The 18350-nt window shown below is 39.6% G+C and overlaps 2 pseudogenes across 1 annotated transcript; both read right to left on the minus strand.

Moving 5' to 3' along the window:
- Nucleotides 1-495: 495 nt before the first annotated feature.
- Nucleotides 496-2280, minus strand: LOC148696993 (uncharacterized; annotated as a pseudogene).
- LOC148696994 (uncharacterized) lies at nt 2045-5438 on the minus strand (annotated as a pseudogene). Its single transcript, XR_015962156.1, has 3 exons — nt 3436-5438; nt 2762-2840; nt 2045-2321 (listed from the first exon to the last, which is right to left on the minus strand). The product of XR_015962156.1 is annotated as an uncharacterized LOC148696994 (transcript).
- Between the last annotated feature and the right edge of the window lie 12912 nt (nt 5439-18350).

The raw sequence follows: 18350 nt of genomic DNA on the forward strand, positions 1-18350 counted from the left end.
GTTGAACCAAGTTTTGGTTAGAGAGGAGTGCATGACCATATATATATGGGGCTAATAAATCATTCTATATATATGGAATGTTAATAACATATCCTTTTCTTATTGTTTTGGTCACTATTCTAAAAATCTCCGCCTACTGCCGCTTAAGCCCTGCCTAGGCACTAGGCGGTTGGCTACTGCCTTGATTAGTCTCTAGGCGTTTGAAAATTAAGAAAATGCACCTAGACCTGCTTAGGCATTCGCCTAGTCAGCCTAAACCCGTCCACTTAGACAGAAAATCGATAACTTTCGTTTTGCATTTTAATTTTTCAATAAAATGTAAGAGACTTGTTGAATACTTGGATGAACACTCATTATATGCTTGTTCCCATGTTTTCAATATGTTTTACTATTTTATAATTTATATGTCATTAAGTGTAAATAAGCATTTATATATTTAATATATAATAAATTTACTTAAATAAGAAGAAAGATAAAGCATTAAGCAAGGCACATGTGTCATATTCTTTTGGGTAAGGGAGGCAGACGTAGTGCCAGCCACAACAACACGCAGATTGGAAGCTTTATTGCTTTTGCATGTCGGTTGACGATTCGCGCATTCACTCACATCCCCTCCAGTTGTCACACTTGCACAAACACGGGATTCATGAGCGTTCATCGTCACCTTTTCAGTTTTCTTCATAAGCAACGGGAAATGATTTCTGCACACCATTGTTTTATTATGCAAGCCTTTGTGTTTGTTTTTGTTCCTTCATTTTACTTTGATTTGTCCATTGTTTTATTATGCAAGCCTTTGTGTTTGTTTTTGTTCCTTCATTTTACTTTGATTTGTTCAATCTAAAAGGAGAAAATGTTAGATAAGCATTTGTTATAGTAAAAGAAAGATCAAAACGCTCCTCGATCCAGCCCCATTTTAATAAATTATTGATCATATAACTATAAATCGGAAGGGATCGAACCCTCGACTTATCATGTTCCCCAAAGGAAGGCTTGCCCCAAATAACTACCAAGTTTTCTAAGGATGTGCTTCCTTGAAATCATTTATGGCTATAGGGACATCTGCTCCTCTACTCTGGAGTTGCTCATACTCTATTGACAGCTCCCTTGGAATGCATTTGCCTACAAATTTCAGGCATGTGCATCCTGTGAATATCAAAATTCCACAAAGTATCCAACTAAATTGCTAGTTTGCCAATGCTCGTTCCCTAAAATCAGCCTTACTTGTCCCACAAGTTACCGCTCAAAGTGACCCTTCGGAACAAACCTAAGAAACCCATAGCATGAATCCCATGTTTATAAACCAGCAACCCTGAAAAACAACTGAAATCGAAAGAACAAGTGCTGCAGGAAGATTGGTTCGGAAACAAGTTGCTGCTACAGCTGCCATGACGGAAGCAAACACAATGAGCTGCAACAACCAGTGGTAATGCCCTTCAAGCCCAACATGGTCGGCTGAGTGGAAATGGGGTAGGAAAAGCTCTTGGCAAAAAACAGAGGCTACTAGTATTCCAACGACCCGGATAGGCATGGATGGAGCCAATCAAGGCTCACTATGCTCCCACTCAAGTAATTCGTTTGTTAAATTGCAGACTTCAGTTATATAATATACACGGGTTATCTTTGTAGTAAGTATATGTATCTAATGTTCAACATACTTACACACTACTTCACTCCATAATATGAGCAAAAGTGCTCTTGTTCTGACATTCAAACCAAAAAACCCTCTCCCGCCTATCATGTAGAAATATTTTTCTCATCATTTTGCCACTTTCCACTACTAGACTAAATTTTTTGTACCATTGGAATTATGATACACCATCATTTGAAATCATCCATATTATCATATTGGGTATTAAGCCATCCTATAATAAGGTCTTCTTAGTCATTTTTCCGGATGCCCCTACTAAAAGAAATTTCTAGCTTCGTCCTTGCGGATAGGGTGTGAAATGAATGAATCAACTCAGCACAAAGCATAAAGGCTGCAAATACGATGAGGTGGAGGAACATGGTTGCATGCTCCAAGTTATGGAGCTTGAAAGAGAAATGAAGAAAAGGGAAGTCTATAACTTGCATCAGAATTGCCAATACAGAGAAAGATAAGATAAAAATGAGCTCCAAGTGTTTGAGTTTCGAAAGTGGGGAATTGAATGGGTACCAAAACCTTATCGTAAAGTTATTAAGGCCTTTGAGAAAATAGGATCTGATAGTGTTGACGGTGTGCCATAAATCAAGGAGGGTGAGAGCAAAGCCGGGTACTATGTGTCAGACAAAGGTCCCCATTGAAAGCTAACCTTCACAGATCAGGGTTTTCGGTGCATGATCTGCAGCAGATAGAGCTTAATTCACAATAATCTCCAAACATACCTTAAATACTTGAAGCCAAAGCAGTGGCAGAGGACACTAAAAGCACTTGGTGCATGATGCATGTGTTTCCACAAACAAAATAATTCACAAAACGACACTTGGCTTAGTGTGACAACAAAATTAGTATCTGACATGGAAGTGTCACCCCATGAGAAGATTAACGGTGTTACTTCAAGCTCACGAAAATTACATTATACTGAGATTTCAAGCTGATTAGTTTAAGTTAGTGCTTATTAGTCGATTTGCAAGTAGTGGAGAGTGAAGTGGTTTTCAGTATCGTGTGTGTGGCAATTAAGATGTTCCCACTAGTTAAAAATATATCTTTATTCCTGTGGTCCTTATGCAACTAAGGAATTGTAAAGTGAAGGTAAAAGTTGTAAGATTCGTGGGATATTACCTTGCCACTATACGAGTGCATGGAAGATGGTCATCTTCTGAGTTCAACTGGTCAAGCGAACTGTTGAACTTCTCGGAACCTGGAAAAGAACAACAGTTTTAAATTTCACAGCGATCAAATTTTCGGATTTGATTAACTAAGGCATAGAACACATCTATATCAAGCAGCAGTACCTCAAACCTACTCATGTGAAATCTAAGCAAATACCAGCAAGAACCAAGAAGTTGGCTTCGATTACAACTAAGATATAGCAGTGACCTCGCATTTCAGTTTTCAATTTATCGCAGGAAAACAAAAAAAAAGGAACAATTCACAATCTAACTAAACTAACATAGTGATTGCAATTTAATGCAGTTTTAAACCTTCTGTTCCAGGTAGAATTGAAAAGGAAACAGGAATAAAGGATGTGGCTGCTCCCAGATATGTATAAAGATCATCAACAAAGAGTATCTAGATACGATGAAATTCCAAAACGCATTTATTGAGCAAATATGACAGACTTTACTGCTATAAATTAACTTGATGACACTACCCTCTTTATGGGGATGCATGATACACCGTTTACAATTAAACAAAATTCAAGTCTAATGTATGTACATGGTATAGCTCATAGCTCACTAGTCATGACCAAAAAGTAAATAAAAAATGACAAAGGAAAGGTTAAATCATCTTACGGCAGTGCGTCCTTTGGGAACCCATTCAGTTATTTCGAATCAACTACGACAAAACTATTGAAATATATAGATATCTGAGATGATTAAGGGCAGAACTTTGGTTTGAGACCACCCGTTTCTCCTTGAAAGCAGAGCACGTGGACGGAAAATTCCTGAATCGCCCTTCCTCAAAAATTCATCAACATTCCCAATGCCCTCAATCAGAGAATAATATGTGTTGTCATTAGGTCTGATGCCTCTGCTCGCCATTTCTTTCAGGAGCTCTTCTGCAAGATCGCCTTCTGGGTTTTTGCGTACTCCTTGTATGAGGGCATTGTAAGTTAGAACTGTAGGATTGAAACCTATACCCAACATCTCATTGCGAACCTTAAAGGCATCCTTCAAATCACCTCTTTTACTGTAACCACTAATGAGGGTATTAAAACTAATGTGAACGGGTTTAATTCCTCTTCTCTTCATCTCCTCCATTGGTTGACGGGCTTCCTCAACTTTCCCCTCCCTGGAACACCCTTGCATTAGGGTATTGTAAGTCACTCCATCTGGATGGACCTTCATCTTATCCATCGTCTCCAAAAGTGCAAATGCGCACTCCATGGTACCATTAGCACAGTGACCATCAATCAAGGCGAACATCACAAGATCCGGCAGAACCCTTTCGCAGCAATTTCTTAAACAGGTCATCTGCCTCCTGCATTCTTTTCCTTTTTACTCAAAACATAAATAAGTGACGTATAAGTTACCTTGGTAGGCTCTATCCATTACTCAACATTTCGTCACGGAGACTAAAGGCTTTCTTTGCAATCCCACTTCTGCAATAGCCACTAATAAGGATATTATAAGTAATTGCATCAGGATCCATGCCCTTATCTTTGATTTCTTTGACCATATCATCAACTTCGACCATTTTTCCTTCCATTAACAATGCATGAATCAACAAATTGTAAGTTGACACAGTTGGCAGTACACCCTTCTTCACCATCTCGTCTCTAAAACCGAAAGCCTTGTCCAGATCCCCTTTGTTGCAATAACCATCAATCAAGGTGCTAAATGTCACAGCAGTTGAAACCAGCCCAATTTCCAGCATTTTATCAAAAAGTCCAGATGCTTCCTCAAGTTTTCTTTCCTTGCACATGCCGCTAATAATCAAACCATAAGTGTAAGAATCCGGCTCAACGCCTTTATCTTTCTGCACTAAAGAGCATCTGAGCCCTTCCAATTCTCCCAATCGAACAATATCCGTGAATTATAGTATTATAAGTGACAACATTCGACTGAATGCCCAAAGTCTCCATAAACCCAAGAAACTCCGTTGCCTCTTCAACTTCCCTTCTTTACACAACACATTGATCATTATGTTAAGGGTAGAAACACTTGATTTGATCTTCAACCTAAACATCTCGGCATACAAAACCCACGCCCTGTCCGTGCGATTCATCTTCAAGAACATACTCAACATGTCATTGCACGTCAAATTATTAGGTAAAACACCTTTATCTTTCATCAAGTAAAAGCACTCAAGAGCCTCATCAGCCCTCTTCATTTCACAGCAAGCCTGCACCAGCAAATCAAATCCGAGACTGCTTTTCTCACTCAGACGCTCTCTCGAAAGCGCCAATGCCTAAAAAATCTCTCTAACAGTGGCACTGCCACTACCAACCACTTGCTTCAAGATCTAAAGAGCGTTTTGGGGAAGGTTGGGCGACAATAGCGATGGCGAGGCAGCGGATGTCGACATCCAGGAGGTGGAACTCGATGTGGGAGATGAATTTGAGGACAAGTTCGGGGCTTTTGCGGAGGTCGAAGAGGGCGTCAGAGATTAGGGAAGGGGGAATGTTGGGAGAAATGTGTTTGATGAAATACCACTGAGAAGACTGGCTGGAGGTGAGGAGATTGTTGTGGAGCCAAAAATAATTAAGAGGCGACACATAGATTTTTGGGCATAAAAGAACAAAATAACCCTCGAGACACACCAGAACACCTACGCGCGAGCAATGGACAATCATCATTCAATCAAGTCAAAGGTGCCCAAATAGGTATTTATTTACAACCTATATCATCCATCCTCATCATATTTTCTCCACAAGGTAACCCCCAAATCCTTCGTCTTTTATTATATTAATTAGCCAATTAATCAAATAATAATCCCATCAATTAGCTAATGAATCACAAAATCAAGAACCTAACTCACAAATCCATCCAAGTGGCCAGCCCATCTCCTCCCAAGCTGGCTGGCCACACCCCTATATAAACACCATCATTCTCTTCAAAACTCAATTCCAATTCTATTTCTAAACTCTCTAAATTCTCCAAACACTTTTCTCTCAAAGTTCTAACTTCGGCATCTATTTGTTTTGTAGGTGCAATTTTGTCCAAGATCAAGGAGGAAGAAATTCGCATCCACAAATTGGTGCTTTCATTGAGAGTTGAGTCCCACACTCATAGAAGACTATCCAAGGTTTTCTATTTTCTTGTCCATTTGTAGATTTTTCATACGTTCTTATTTTTAGAATTTTTTATTTGCAAAAATTATATGGTAAAACGTAAAAGAAAAGTTCAATGGCAAGAAATTTGGAAACTTCAACGAACGAAAATTCCAATGTTCAAGAGATGGGACCACGATGATCCATGAGGCTAAACGTGACAATAAGTGAAGCGGCACCACCACCACAAGGCTCCACCATGGCAACCACCGCGGTGGCCACCATGGTAGCTACCCACGACAAGGTCCATGGTGCCACCACCATGGCCCAAGCCGTGTCATCCAAGCTTGTTGTGCCATCCAAAGCCCACGGCTTAAGCCGTGTCATTCCAAGCCCAAGGAAAATTAGCTCGTGCCGCCAAAATCCAACGTGAGCCCAATGCATTGCCGAGTCGAGCCTAACCCTGCACCCACGTGCACCACACGCCAAGTAGCCTACTCCCGTGGCCCAACCTACTCACATGGCCCAACTTGCTTCCGTGGTTTCCTAAGCAGCCTAAGTCGGCCCAAGATTATCTCAACCATCCTGACATACCATCGAGCTGGGGGCATTTTCACCACATTTCTCCTTAGATTTGACATTTCCCAACTCAAATCTCGTGCCCAGAGTCGACTACCCTTCCATTGCTCAAGGAGGTGCATTCCTTCCAAGCTCTTCCAATCCAAATGGCGAACAACACTTGTCCCGACAGGTCATAGAGTTGATGAGCTCCCTTGCATAACAGACGACCTTGGTGAATTAACTCTTGCAGTGCACCGAGATCCAATGGGACCCAGACAAGGTGTCCTGAAGTAGGACAAGGGTAGATGAAGAACTTCACCAGCAGCGTCTTGGTAAGCAACCACTCGACCAGCCACGAACCAAGCGTTTGGGCAGCATACACTCCAGATTGGGCCCTTTAGATATCGTATACTCCCGTTTTAGGGCGCGAATGAGCGTGGACTCTCGACTAGGCCCACAAACGAGCATACACTCACAGTTGGGGCAATGCTCCAAAAATCAACATGAACAGCCTTCTAGGCAAAACATTTATTCGCGGCTAGGCCCGCAAAAAGCATTCTCCATATCACATCGAAGCAGGCAGCACGACAAACGGAGAGAAGTAGTCACTTGATTTGGCTCAAGTTCAACTTGCAGCTTGTGAAGAATTCCATCGCCTGCTAGGAATGGACCACATGCATTGCTGCCCCAACATAGACGAGCCGAGAACGTAGAAGAGCAGCCTAGACCAGCAGGTCAAGACCAGAGGCAACCAAGAGCTCTGCTACCTCAACAAAGGAAAATTCAGGAAGAGGTAAAGAGGCTCCTCAAGGAGTGATTGCATAATTTCCAACGCAATGAAGGGGCCGATGAAGCACTACGATGGGACATGACCAACATGAGCAGGTCACCCTTCATGGAAAAGATTGATAGAAGCATATTTATGCTCCTTTGTTATCTTATTTATTTTCATTTATTTAGTTAATTTCCATTTATTATCGTAATTTAAATTATTTTCGTATTATTGTAGGTCCAATTGGTAAAGATGACAATAAATGGCTAAATGGAGTAATTTGGAGCAGTTTTGGACTTGGAATGGATAACATGCTTGGAGAACAAGTGGGCTGGACATTTTTGATGTTTTGAAGGTGTTTAACATGTCTAACACATGTGCCAAGATTTAGAGCAATCAGAATTGAAGCTTGGAAGACAAGGAAAAACATTATCTTACCCAACCTTATCCAAACTTACCTTATCTTATCCACATCTTATCTTATCCTATCTAATCTTATCCAGCATTATCGCACTTTATCCAACATTATCTCATATTATCTCTAGTTGAAAAAGGAGTCCTTATCCTATTCTAAATACTTCCCATCTGATTCTAGGAGTCATAATCCATCCAAACAACTCAATCTCTTTCCTCCTTGGTTTCAGCTGAACCCTACCCTATATAAACATAATTGTGCCGCAACATTCAGGTAGTAAATTCCTAGCAGGAGTATCATGCTTATCATAGTTACGAATGCCTTGTCAATGCTTATGATGTTCACAGAATTTAATGATCTTTGAGATGTATCTCTATCATCCTTTTCATAGTTAGGGAACTTGAGAAGAATAATTTGGTTGCGTCGTTGAGTCCAATTCAATGAACTTAGGAAAATCTGAGAGTTAATTAGTGCCTTCATGGTTGAGTCCAACAATAATTTGGGGCATTGTTGTTCATGGTTTATAGAAAGAATAACTGGAAATCGGTTTGTATGCATATGTTTTATGTGTGGAGAAGAATCCTCTAGCTAGCCTTTCACCATATCTCATACAAGACTTAATTCATTTGCTGCAATTTACTTTATTTTTGTTAAAATTCGTCCAAAACTCCCCCTCAGTTCTTATTTTGTGTTAGTCTAGCATAGTTTTCAGTTTTTAAGTTTAATTTGTGTTGATTAGCATCCCTTCTAATCCCCAGCCTAGAATGATCCTTACTTGCTCATACTACAATTTGTGTGCTAGTTTATACCACATCAAATTTTGGCGCCGTTTCTGTTCGTGTTTTTCTTGTGTTTCTGATTTAGTTTAGTATTGTTTTCTTTGTTTTAGGTACTAGTTTATGACTCGAAGTTCTCAACCTGTTCGTGAGCATATATTGGAATTTGATACGATTTTGAACGAACTTTGAGAAGGAAAAAGAAGCAGCCAGAATTCAGTCCACCTAGTTCCAGTTCCGAATTTGAATCTAAAGTTGAAATTGAAGAGGAATTGAAAGAGGAACAAGACATGGCTGTTAACAATCGAACAATCAAGGAACTTTTAGCCTCGGGATTGGACAATGCCGTGCCTCTTTGCATTCAATATCTTGCGGCAGTTCAAGGCAAAATTGATGAGTTCAAATTGAAGTCTAGTTTGCTACATCACATTCCCAAATACCATGGGCTGTCCATGGAAGATCCAAATAAGCATCTTAAGGAATTTGAAGTAGTATGCTCGAGTATGACACTTATTAATGTGGATGGGAATATTTTGAAGATGAAAGCCTTTCCATTCTCTCTTAGGTACCGTTTGGTACGTGGGACGGGACGGAACAGAGTGGGACAAGGCGTTCCGTCCCACGTTTGGTGCGCCTAAAACAGGTGGAACGAGTTGTTCCACGGGACGAGTTTTGGGTGAATTTTCGTTCCACCTCACCCCCCTGGAACGACTCGTTCCACATCCGTGGAACACAAAATTATAACCACTCTGTCTCCTTCTTCTTCCTCCTTGTTTCCATCCGAGGGCATCTTTGCTCCCGCTCCGTTCCGTTCCGTCCTGTCCCGTCCCATCCCGTTCCGTCCCGTCCCGTCTGCATACCAAACGATACCTTATGGACAAGGCTAAAGATTGGCTCTTTGAATTAGCACCTGGAATCGTCACTTCTTGGGAAAGCATGAAGAAAGCATTCTTAGAGAAATTATTCCCAACTTCAAGAGTTATTCTTTTGAGGAAGAAAATTAGTGGAATTCAACAAGGCCCGGGAGAATCCTTTCCAGCGTATTATGAGTGTTTTAAGACTTTAGTTGCATCCTGCCCACAACATCAAATGAAGGAAGAACTTTTAATTCAATATTTCTACGAAGGACCGCTTCCACTTAAGAGACAAATGCTTTATGCTTCAGTGGGAGGTGCTTTGGTTGACAAAACACCAGTGGCAGCGAAGATCTTAATAGCTAACTGAGCCTTGAATGCATAACAATACGAAGGAGTTGGAGGAAGAGACCGCACACGGCAGAGTCAAGTTAATAAGGTAAGTGCTATTTCAGAACTTCAAACTCAAATGGCTAATCTCTCTACTCTTATTTCGCAGGTTGTTGAAGGATCCAAAGTGCAAAGTGCAGCTGCTTGTGGCGTTTACTCTATGAGAGGACACTTCACATATCAATGCCCTCAATTAATAGAGAATGGGGGATGGGAAAATGCTAATGCCGTGGGTTATCAAGCCCAAAATCAACCTAGGTATGATCCATTTTCAAAGACCTACAATCTGGGCTGGAGAGATCACCCAAATATGAAGTGGAAGGAGGCTCAACAAACTCAACAACATAGATAGCCACCTCCGGGGCTCTATCAGAGGCCATTCGCACCACCACAACTTCCACCACAATCTGCCCAACCAAATTCAGGTTCATCTTTGGATAATGATAAAATTCTTCAAGTACTAACCTCTTTGACTCAGGGTTTACAGAATCAAGCCAAAGAGGTCGCCGAACTGAAGAAGCAAATAGGGCAGATGGCGGAATTCATGGGACAAATCAGAGAAGAAGGCCAACTACCTAGTTCAACCATTGTCAATCCAAAAGGAGGTTTTGAAACGGCTAAAGCTATCACCTTAAGAAGTGGTAAAGAGGTTGGAACCAATCCCAAAATGTCCAAACAAAGCCAAAAAGAGGACAAAAAGCTGATGCTTGAAGAAGAAGAAGTGGACAAGGCCATAGCAAGGGAAGAGCAACCCTTGCCACAGCCTCCCAAAGCTTCTACACCACCAAACTCAGGTAAGGTTGTTCCAAATTCGGCTCATTCTAACCTTATTCTACCAAATGTGCCTTTCCCTTGTAGGTTTATGCAATCTAAGAAAGAAAAGAATGAAAAAGACATCTTAGAAACCTTTCGGAAAGTGCAAGTCAATATCCCACTTCTTGATGCAATAAAGCAAGTTCCAAGGTATGCTAAATTCTTAAAAGAGCTTTGTACAACAAGGAAGTGGTAAGGGTAAGTGAAAATGTTTGTGCAGTTTTACAAAGAAAACTGCCACCTAAATGCAAAGATCCAGGTAGTTTCATAATCCTTTGTGTTAATGGTAATACCATGTTTGAACATGCTATGTTAGATTTAGGTGCTTCCATTAACGGCATGCTTTACTCTATCTATGCATCTATGAATCTAGGAGAGCTTAAAAACGATGGTGTTATTATTCAATTAGCTGATCGTTTTAATGCATATCCGAAAGGAGTTTTGGAAGATGTTTTGGTGTAGGTTGACCATTTGATATTTCCAACTGATTTTTATGTGCTTGAGATGGAAGATTCGGCCCATTCTACACCTTTGCCAATCTTACTTAGAAGACCTTTCATGAAAACAGCTCGAACCAAGATAGATGTGTTCAAGGGAACGTTAACAATGGAATTTGATGGAGATGTCATTGATTTTAATATTTCTTAAGCTATAAGGTATCCTATTAATGATTATTCTTGTTTCTCAATTGATGTTTTGGACTCATTGGTGTAAGAATTTCTTGAATCCCTAGATAGGGATGCCCTTGAAACAACCATTGCTAAAGGAATTGGACCCAAAATCAATATGGACAAGCTTAATCATGCAGCAACTAGCGAGAAGGTGGCTGCCCTTGAGTTTTTGCCACAACATGTTGGTAAGCTTCCAATCCCAATTCCAATTTCCGTTTCTACTAACAAGTTGTTACCTTCAGTGATTCAGGCACCCACTCTTGAGCTTAAACCATTACCGAATCATTTGAAGTATGTGTTTTTGGGAGATAAAGAGACATTACCCATCATAGTCTCTTCATAACTCATGGCAATGGAGGAGGAGAAATTGGTTCGGGTGTTGAAAAAGTACAAAACAGCCATTGGATGGACTTTGGCTGACATTAAGGGAATTAGTCCTACAACATGCATGCATAGCATACTTCTAGAGGAGAGGGCTAAACCAACTCGAGAGGCTCAATGCTGACTCAACCCTCTAATGATGGAAGTTGTGGTGAAGAAGATCATTAAACTTCTTAATTGTGGAGTTATTTATCCAATTTCGGATAGTCGTTGAGTTTCACCAGTTCAAGTAGTTCCAAAGAAATCTGGGGTCACTGTGGTGAAAAACCAAGAGAATGAACTTATTCCCACTCGTATCCAAACAGGTTGGAGAGTTTGCATTGACTATAGGAAGTTCAACGCCACCATAAGGAAATATCACTTTCCTTTGCTGTTCATTGATCAAATGCTTGAAATGTTAGCCGGTCATTCTTTTTATTGCTTTCTTGATGGTTATTCGAGATATAATCAGATTGTTATAGCTCCAGATGATCAAGAAAAACTAATTTTACTTGTCCATTCGGTACTTTTGCTTATCGTCAAATGCCATTTGGTTTATGTAATGCACCAGCCATTTTCAACGATGCATGGTAAGTATCTTTTCAGATTTTGTTGAGAAGATTATTGAAGTTTTCATGGATGATTTTAGTGTCATTGGTGACTTTTTTGATGGTTGTTTAAATAATTTCACGTTGATATTGAAACGATGCATTGAAACTAACCTTGTTTTAAATTGGGAAAAATGTCACTTCATGGTAAAACAAGGCATAGGTCTAGGTCATATTGTTTCAGAAAAGGGAATTGAAGTTGATAAATCAAAGATAGATCTTGTATGCTACTTACCCTCTCCCACTTCGGTGAGAGAGGTTTGCTCCTTCCTTGGACATGCATGATTCTATAGGCGTCTTATCAAGGATTTCTCAAAGATTTCAACACCATTTGTGCCAACTACTACAAAAGAATGTGCCATTTGTACTTGATGAGGAATGTGAGAAGGCATTCAATCACCTCAAAGAGATGCTAATGTCGGCACCTATCATTGTTCCACCAGATTGGAGTCTTCCATTTCAGCTTATGTGCGGCGCTTCAGATTATGCTTTAGGGGCTGTTTAGGGACAACGGAAGGACAAGAAGCCACATGTCATCTACTACGCTTCCCGGACCTTGAACGATGCTCAATTGAATTACTCCACCACTAAAAAAGAACTCCTTGTTGTTGTGTTTGCTTTAGATAAGTTTCGTTCGTATTTACTTGAAACTAAAGTCATAATTTACTTAGACCATGCAGCTTTGAAGTACTTACTTACAAAGAAAGAAGCCAAACCAAGGCTTATTCGCTAGATGCTTCTTCTTCAAGAGTTTGACATGGAAATTCGAGACAAAAAAGGAAGTGAGAATGTAGTAGCTGACCATTTGAGTCATTTGGTACATGAAGAAGACCCTCTACCCATTCCTGAGGCATTCCCAGATGAACAGCTGCTGACCATTAAGGTAAGTGCGCCATGGTATGCTGATATGTGAATTATATAGTGTCTAAACAAGTTCCAAGCACCATAAATAGGCACCAACATGATAAACTTAAAAAAAAGGCTCGATTTTATGTGTAGGATGACCTTTATTTGTGGAAATATTGCCCTGATCAGATTATACGTAGGTGTGTGCATGATTCAGAATTTACTTCCATTTTAACTTTCTGTCACATTTATGCTTGTGGGGGTCACTTTGGTGCTCAAAGAATAGCACTTAAAGTTCTAGAATGTGGATTTTATTGGCCTACTATTTTTAAAGATGCTAGAAATTTTTGTATGACTTGTGATCGTTGTCAAAGAACGGGCAATATAGGTTCCAAAGATCAAATGCCACAAAACCTTATCTCTATCGAAATTTTTGATGTTTAGGGCATTTATGCGTCCTTTTCCTTCCTCACATGGTTTCAATTATATTTTACTTGCTGTGGATTATGTTTCGAAATGGGTGGAAGCAAGAGCCACCTGTACTAATGATTCCAAAGTGGTTGTAGATTTTATTAAAACTAACATAGTTGCAAGGTTTGGAATGCCGCGAGTACTTATAAGTGATGGGGGCTCTCACTTTTGTAATAGGATCATTGAGGCACTACTTAAGAAGTATAATGTCACACATAAGGTTTCGACACCTTATCATCCCCAAACAAGTGGCCAAGCCGAAGTTTCCAACCAAGAAATCAAGCAAATCTTGGAGAAGACAGTTGGACCAACTCGAAAGGATTGGAGCTTGCGTTTGCATGATGCATTGTGGACATATCGCACTGCTTACAAAACACCAATTAGAATGTCTCGTTTTCGGCTCATTTATGGGAAACCATGTCATCTTCCAGTTGAGTTGGAGCATCGTGCATATTGGCCAGTCAAGACTTTCAACATGAACATTGATGGCGCTGGACTTCATAGGAAGTTGCAATTGAATGAGCTTGAGGAAATTTGAATGTGGCTTACGAGAACGCTCTCATTTACAAAGTGAAAACAAAGGCTGCCCATGACAAGATGATTCGAAGTAAAACGTTTTCTGTGGGGCAAAAAGTGTTACTTTTCAACTCTCGCCTTCATTTGTTTCCAAGTAAGTTGCGTTCTAAATGGATTGGTCCTTTTGTTGTTACTAATGTCTTTCCCTATGGTGCAGTCTAAATTCAAAGTTTAAAGACAGGACATGAATTCAAAGAGAATGGACACCGTTTAAAGCCTTACTATGAGTGTTTTGAGGAGCATGTCGTGGAGGATGTACCCCTCCATGCCGTTGGCCCTAGTGAAGCTTAGATAGAGGTATCGTCCGGCTGGAAGATGTTAAAGCAAGCGCTTATTGGGAGGCAACCCATGTGTTCAAATAAAAAGACATAGGAATTTCCAGCTCTTACAACCATATTTGCTCTCTTTTACCCTTCTCTTTATTGTTTTTACTTTGCCATGATTGTCTTGTTTGCTAGTTATCTTTTAAGGAAAACTAATGAAAAAGACTTGAAAACTTTGAGTTTTAACGATAAGGACAAAATAAAGGGTAAAGTGAATAGTACCAGGTTTGACTTTTTAGTGTAAAAATGTGATTTTTCGTTAAAGTGAGTAGTACCGTGGGCTTTTCGTTAAAACTCCCTATATCTTTTATTGCTTTCTTGTTTAAGTTTATTTTTGAAACATTGAGGGCAATGTTTGGTTTAAGTGTGTGGGGGGGGGGGGGGGGGGGGGGTGTAAACAGATTGTTTTTCATGACTTATTTTCGAATTTCACCACCTATCACTACTAATATTGTTATTCTCCGTTTTAAAGTGTTAATTGTGTGTCATAAAAAAAAATTGAAAAAAAAAAAAAAACGAAAAAGTTGAGCAAATACCAAAAAAGAAAAGAAAAGAAAGAAGAGTAGTTTTTGTTGCTTGTTTGTGTCTTAGGGTACATTCCAACACAATGATGAGGATTTGGTTTTATTGCATGGCTGTTAAAGAAAGTTACAAACATGGGTGGAAGTTTGATATGCTTTTTGGTTAATACTTAGTTGTAGTTGTCATTTACGAATTCACATGTAATCAATCACAAAGAAAAAAAATAAGTTTTTGTAACATTCTTGAAGGAAGAAACTCAAACTAACGCTACAACCTTGTGAGACTTGAGCCTATTCTTTGTTTGGAGAGTTACTAATCCGTGATATTCTTGTTTTTTAAAGTTGTTGCTTGATTGATAGAAGCATATTTATGCGCCTTAGTTAGCTAGTTCTTATGCATTTATGTTGTGTTTTCTTACTTAATTTAGTGTTTAAAGTCATTTTCGTGTGTTTATAGGTTCATATGGCTAAGGATGCAAAAGGATGCCTTTCGGAGCCTTTTGGAGCAAATTAGAGATTGGAATGGATTGCATATGCTTAAAGCCAAGTAGATGGACGAAATTGAAGACCAAAGGAATGAAAATGAAGAACAAAGAGTTCACATTCATCACCAACACAACCATGCATCCACACTTTCTTTCTCCATCATTGCCGTGCAAAACACCATCATTGCAGCCACATGCACTTGTTCCCCTTTCATCATTCCCTTTATTCTTTCATCATTCCATCCACTCATTCATCAAACCACTCCCATCCATTTCATCATTGCAAACATTCAAACAAACACCACACAATGCCGTGGCTCCTATCCCATTTCCAGATTTCCCCTTTGCATTTCCCCTTCATAAATCAGCCACATGCACTTTAATCATTCAATCACACCAACACACATTCAATCTCCAACCTTTCACATGCATTCCATCTTTTAATTTAATCACATGCACATTCACCTTGCCTTTGCAGAAAATCCACTTCATAACACATGCATCTTGGCAGATTTCACATGCACTCATGCACATTCACCTTAATCATTCACATAGCTTTAATCCACATGCATTTCCACCTAGATTTCCACCTCACAACCACCAGAAATCAACCAAAACCGTGCATTCCCTTTCATTTCTGTCAAAGCACATGCATTTCCACCCTTTAATCACATGCACAAACAGCCACATGCATCTCCCATCACCATTTCAGCTTTCCACCTAATTCCTAGTCATCATGTTCCCCCCATTTCACCTATAAATAAGCATGCATTGCAGCCACAAACTACACACTCTTCCATTTCAGAAAACCATCTCTCATACACATTCATTCACGCCAGAAATTCCTTCTCTCTCTCTAGCACTACCATACTTCACCATTCTTCATATTTTCTGCCCAAAAACACTCCTTGCCTTCCCCTACATCCATCCCTACCCTAAACACATCATTCTACATCATCCATAACCCCCAAAACTCACCAAAACCCCTTGTGCCGCAGCAACTAGAGGAGAAGAGGCCTAAACGTTCATACAATTCAAGATTGAGTTGTTGGAATTTTTAGGTGTACTTCGATTCTTGTTTTCAATGTTTACTTTGTTATTACTCTCTAAGTTTGTTGTAATCATGAGTGGCTAAACCCCTAATTAGTTAGGGGAAAGTTTGAAGCCATGAACATGTTTGAAATATGAATTGATTTCTTCCAATTGTGATTTGTTAATTTGTGATTGCAATTCAATTATCATGTTTATTAAAGACTTGTTTTTGTATGTTGATTAGGGATGCATACTTAGTCTTCATGCATAAACTCGATGCTAGTTTATAAACGAGTTTCACCTAATCGTCACAAGTTTATAAACATGAGTAGTGAAGGTTGCTAGTCACAACCGCGTTAATTGAATTCTTGGCAAAAGTATCATGCATTCATAGTTACAATTGCCTCGTCAACACTTATAATTTTCATAGAGCATAATGATCTCTCATTGTATCTCTTCTATGCATTCATGTTGAGAACCATTGGAGAATGATTTGAATTGTCGCATGCATCATCCAATTCAATAACATAAGGAAAATTTGAGAGTTAATTAGTGCATCACGGTTAACTTGGGGTGTTGAGCATCATAGATAATGAAAAGCAATTGGAGAATCGATTCATATATAAATGTGTCATGTGTGGAGAATGGACCTCTAACTAATCCATCCATCATCTTGTTTCTCAAATCCGTTTATACAATCTGCCTAGTTTATTAACTTGTTTTATTTAATTTAACTTCGTCAAAACCTTAATCCCCCTTTACTTTAATGTCCAATTTAGTTAGAAATCAATTTAGTTTGTGCTTTTAAGTGTTTTGATTCATTTTATTTCCCAATTTCGTCCAGATTCACCAAAGTGCTCAAAACTGCCCAGAAAGTGATTTTAAGGCAGTTTTGAGTGTTTTGGGTGATGTTTGAGTCTTTTGGTTTGTTTTAATGTTTTAAGTGTTTAGTTTTACATTCTTTGAGTTAGTTTAGTGTTTTATATTGTGTTTTTACGTTCTTGAGTCAAGTTATTACTTAATTTCGTCCAAATTTGTGTTTGTGCTCAAATCTGCCCAGAAAGTGGTTTTTAGGCAGATTTGAGTGTGTTTGTGTTGTTTTGAGTCTTTTGAGTCAATTTCACATTGATTAGCATCCCTAGTTAATCCCCGGTCTAGAACGATCCCTATTTGCTCATTTACTACAATTGTCATCCATAGGGTTAATTTGTGTGTTTAACTATTTTCGCATCAAATTTTGGCGCCGTTGCCGGGGATTAGCAAAATTGCTAATCCCTTGTGTTTTTGCCGTAAGTTTTTAGTGTAATTTACCTAGTTTTCTCATTTTGTTTTGTTTTCTTGGTTTAGGTACTAGTGCATGACGCGGAGTTCTCAAACTGTGCATGCACATATCTTGGACTTTAACGACGATTTTGAACGTGATTTGAGAAGAAAGAGGAGGCATCCCGAACCTAGTGAACCTAGTGAACCTAGTTCAAGTTCAGAGGCCGAATCTGAGTTTGAAAGTGTGGAAGAAGAAGTTATGGCAGCAGACAATCGGACCATTAAAGAGCTTTCGGCCTCGGGGTTGGCCAATGCCGCACCATTATGCATTCAATACCCCGCGGCTGCCCAAGGCAAGACCGATGAATTCGAGTTGAAGTCAAGCTTGTTGCACCACATTCCGAAATACCATGGGCTTTCCATGGAAGATCCCAACAAGCATCTCAAGGAGTTCGAGGTTGTTTGTTCGAGCATGACACCCATAAATGTCGATGGGAACATTCTAATGATGAAAGCTTTTCCATTCTCTCTTGTGGAAAAGGCTAAGGATTGGCTTTATGAATTGGCACCCGGGACCGTTACTTCTTGGGAGAGCATGAAGAGAGCGTTCTTGGAGAAGTTCTTCCCTACTTCAAGAGTCATTCTCTTGAGGAAGAAAATTAGCGGAATCCAACAAAGTCAAGGAGAATCTTTTCCGGCATACTACGAGCGTTTTAAAGCCCTTGTTGCATCATGTCCTCAACATCAAATGAAGGAGG

This window comes from Pyrus communis, chromosome 5 (genome assembly GCF_041283825.1).
Source record: "Pyrus communis isolate YQ-2024b chromosome 5, ASM4128382v1, whole genome shotgun sequence".
Lineage (NCBI taxonomy): Eukaryota > Viridiplantae > Streptophyta > Magnoliopsida > Rosales > Rosaceae > Pyrus > Pyrus communis.